This window comes from Notamacropus eugenii, chromosome 5 (assembly GCF_028372415.1).
Source record: "Notamacropus eugenii isolate mMacEug1 chromosome 5, mMacEug1.pri_v2, whole genome shotgun sequence".
NCBI lineage: Eukaryota > Metazoa > Chordata > Mammalia > Diprotodontia > Macropodidae > Notamacropus > Notamacropus eugenii.
Window position 1 is genome coordinate 261826617 of NC_092876.1, and position 4460 is coordinate 261831076.

Below are 4460 nucleotides of genomic sequence, written 5' to 3' on the forward strand. Positions count from 1 at the left end.
GCAGCTGATTTGAACCTCACCCTTGAGCACAGTACTGTGGGGAGAAGGAGTGCTAGGGCACTCCTCTTGACAAAGGATTCAGAAGTCAAGGAACTGGCTGGGAAAATGACCAAAAAAGGGGAAAAAATAAGACCATAGAAGGTTACTTTCTTGGTTAAAAGGTGTCTCCTTCCATCCTTTCTGATGAGGAAAAACAAGGCACACTGTCAGAGGAAGTGAAGGCTTCTGACTCCAGTACCTCCAATATCGATATTAATTGGGCTCACATCACAGAAGAGCCTGAAAAGTGAGTCAGCAGCCTGCTAAAGGAGAACCCTTCAAAAAATACTGAGGAAAATAACACCTTTAAAAACAGGCTAACTCAATTAGAAAAAGAGGTCCAAAAAACCAATGAGGAGAAGACTTTAAAAAGCAGAATTAGCCAAATAGAAAAGAAGGTTCAAAAGCTCACTGAACAAAATAGTTCTTTAAAAGAGAGAGTGAAGTTCAGGAAAGCTAATGAGTATGAGATAAACCAAGAAGTTATTAAACAAAACCAAAAGACTGAAAAAATAGAAGACAATGTGAAACATCTCACTGGAAAAACAACTGACCTGGAAAACAGATCCAGAAGAGACAATTTAAAAATTATGGGACTACCTGAAACCCATGATCAAAAAAAGAGTGTAGACATTATCTTTCATGAAATTTCAAGGAAAACTGCTCTGACATTTTAGAACCAGAGGGCAAAATAAAGACTGAAAGAATCCACCCATCACCTCCTGAAAGAGACCCAAAAAGAGAAGCTCCTAGGAATATTGTGGCCAAATTTTAGAGTTCCTAGATCAAGGAGAAAATATTGCAAGCAGCTAGAAAGAAACAATTCGAGTATTGTGGAAATACAATCAGGATAAGACAGAATCTGGCAGCTTCTAAATTAAAGGATTGAAGGGCTTTGAATAGGATATTCCACAAGTCAAAAGAACTGGGATAAAACCAAGAATCCCTTAACCAGCAAAAGTGAGTACAATACTTCACAGGAATAAATGGTCATTCAATAACATAGAGGACTTTCAAGCATTCATGATGAAAAGACCAGAATTGAATAGAAAATTTCACTTTCAGGTGCGAGCCTGGGAGCAGCAACCTCTTATCTATCTCAGAACTTTCGCAGCTTGACCAGCTATCCCCCCAGCTATCCTCCAAAATGGCATCAACTGGCAAGGATCAGCTTATCTTGAATGCCCTAAAGAAGGACCAGGTCCCCCAGAACAAAGTCACTGTTGTTGGGGTTGGTGCAGTTGGCATGGCATGTACCATTAGTATCTTAACAAAGGAACTGGCTGATGAACTTGTCCTAGTTGATGTAATAAAAGACAAACTAAAGGGAGAGATGATGGATCTCCTACATGGCAGCCTTTTCCTCAAAACGCCAAAGACTGTTTCTGGCAAAGACTACAGTGTGACTGCAAACTCAAAGCTGATCATTGTTATGGCTGGGGCACGTCAACAAGAGGGAGAAAGTTGTCTTAATTTGGTCCAGTGTAATGTGAGTATCTTTAAATTCATCATTCCCAATATTGTTCAATACAGCCCTCATTGCAAGCTGCTTATTGTTTCCAAAGCAGTGGATATTTTGACATACATAGCCTGGAAGCTAAGTGGCTTTCCTAAACACCGTGTTATTGGAAGTGGTTGCAATCTGGATTCTGCCCATTTCCATTACCTAATAGGGGAGAGACTTGGTGTCCATTCTTAAAGTTGTCATGGATGGGTCCTTGGGGAACATGGAGACTCCAAGTGTTCCTCTGTGAAGCAGTGTGAATCTTGCTGATGTGTCTCTAAAGAACCTTCATCCTTCTTTGGGAACTGATGCTGATGCAGAAAATTGGAAAGATGTTCATAAACAGGTGGTTGAAAGTGCTCATGAGGTAATCAAACTGAAGGGCTGAACTTCTTGACTGTGGCAGATCTGGCAGAAAGCATTATGACGAATCTTAAGAGAGTGCATCCAATTTCCACCATGATTAAGGGCCTATATGGCATTAAAGAGGATGTCTTTCTTAGTGTCCCATGTGTCTTGGGGCAGAATGGCATTTCAGATCTGGTGAAGGTCAACCTGAATCTGGAGGAGGAGAGCTGTTTAAAGAAGAGTGCAGATACTCTTTGGGGAATCCAGAAGGAGCTGCAATTTTAAAGCCTTTGAATGTGCTGCCATAAAAAGAACAGGACAGGAGTTGAGGGATTATGTATGATCTGCTTCTCAGATAGACCAAATCCTTCCTCTGATTAGCAACTAAACACTAGAAGTGTAAAACCTGTGAACACACTCTAGTTTCTTCCTAAAGTTAAAAATGGGTAATAGAACCCTGTTGTAGTTTCCATATGATGCTGAATATGACCTGTATAGTCTCAGTGGTTGGTGTCAAGCACAGCCAGTGCCCCACAGATATATAAACTACCTGCTTTGTACATAGGTGCTACAAGTTCCCTTAGGTCCAGATGACAACACTCCTGGATACAAAACACCATAGAGTAGTAATTCTTTAATGATGCATTGATAACATTAGTGTTTCCTTCCATTAGGGCACTACAGCATGGCCCCCATGTATCACCTTTCCAGAGGACCTGATTTTGTCTGCCTACACACACACACACATATATATATATATATATATATATATATATATATATATATATATATATATATATATATATATATATATATATATATATATATATATACATATATATACATGTATATATATATATATACATATATATGTATATATATATACATATATATATACATACATACATATACATACATATATATGTCAATAGCTGTAAATTTCCATATTATATAAAAAGATCTGTATATGTACAACAATGTAACCAATTCCTCAAGTGTCATACTCACCCTAAATACTGAATAAACAACAAATAACTGATAAAAAAAAAGAAAGAAAATTTGATTTTCAAACATAATAATCAAGAGAAGCATGAAAAGGAAAACAGGAAAGAGAAATCACAAAAGACTTTCTAAAGCTGAATTGTTTACAATCCTACATGGAATGATAATATTTGTAACTCTTGAGACTTTTCTCAGTATTTGGGTAGGTGGAGGGATTACACACACACACACACACACACACACACACACACACACACACGTGTGTGTGTGTGTGTGTGTGTATAGAAAGAGAGTACATGTTGAGTCAAATCAGCAGAGATGACACCTATAAAAAATAAAATAAAATTAAGGGGTGAGAGAGGAAAATATTGGGAGGAGAAAGGGAGAAATGGAATGGGGCAGGCTATCACTCATAAAAGAGATAAGAAAAATCTTGTTCAATGGAGGAGAAAAGGGAGGAGGTGAGAGGGCAAAAATGAAGCTTACTCTCTTTCCATATGGCTCAAAGAGGGAATGACATGCTCACTAATTTTGGTATGAAAATCTATCTTGCACTACAGGAAAGTAAGGGAGCAGGGGACAAGTAGGGTGTAGGCAATGATAGAAGGGAGGACAAATGGAAGGAGTAACTTAGAAGTAAATAGTATTGGGAAGAGACAAGATCAAATGAGAGAATACATACAAAGGGAGGGGTCAGGGTAGGATGGAGGACAATATAGTTAGTCTCACACAAAATGACTATTATGGAAATATTTTGCAAAACGACACATATATAGCCTGTATTGAATTTCTTGCCTTCTCAGTGGGGATAGATAGAGAGGGAGGGAGAGAGAGAAGCTGGAATTCAAAGTATTAGAAATGAATTAAGAAAAATTAGAAATGAAATAAGAAATATAGGTAATGGGGTATAGAAATTTATCTTATCCTACAAGAAAAGCAAGAAGTTGGGATAAGGGAAGGGTGGGGTGTGATAGAAGGAAAGATACATTGAAGGAAGGGGTAATCAAAATGCAAGGTATTATTGGGTGGGGGGAGGAGAGATATGGGGAGAAAAATTGGAACTCAAATGAATGTCAAAATCTAAAAATGAATTAGTAAATTCTAAAAAATAGAAAAAAATGAGTGAACTGGGAAGTAGATCAAGAAGAGAAAATGTAAAAATTATTAGAATACTTGAAAGACATCACCAAAGAAATATCCTAGAAAACATAATTCAAGAAGTTGTAATAAAAAACTGTCCTAATACCCTCAAACCATGGGATAAAATGGAAATTGAAAGAAGTTAGAGTGATCACTTTTTTTTTTATTTGAAATGATGTATCTCGGGAGAAAATTGAATGGGAATAGAAAGAAGTATGCCTTTTTTCTCAACTGAACATGGAAGCTGCAGAAAAAATGGCCTGTGTTAGGGCATAAATGCCTTACGAAATGCAAAAAAGAATCCCCTCAGAAATATTAAATTTATGGTTTTCAGACCATAATATAATAAACGTTGCATTCAATAAATGGTAATGTAAACATAGATCAAAAATACTTTGGACACAAAAAAATGAAAAGAATCAGTTAT

The 4460-nt window shown here is 37.0% G+C and overlaps 1 pseudogene; it reads left to right on the plus strand.

The window, feature by feature from the left end:
* Positions 1–1186: 1186 nt before the first annotated feature.
* Positions 1187–2209, plus strand: LOC140509137 (L-lactate dehydrogenase A chain pseudogene; annotated as a pseudogene).
* Positions 2210–4460: the final 2251 nt, after the last annotated feature.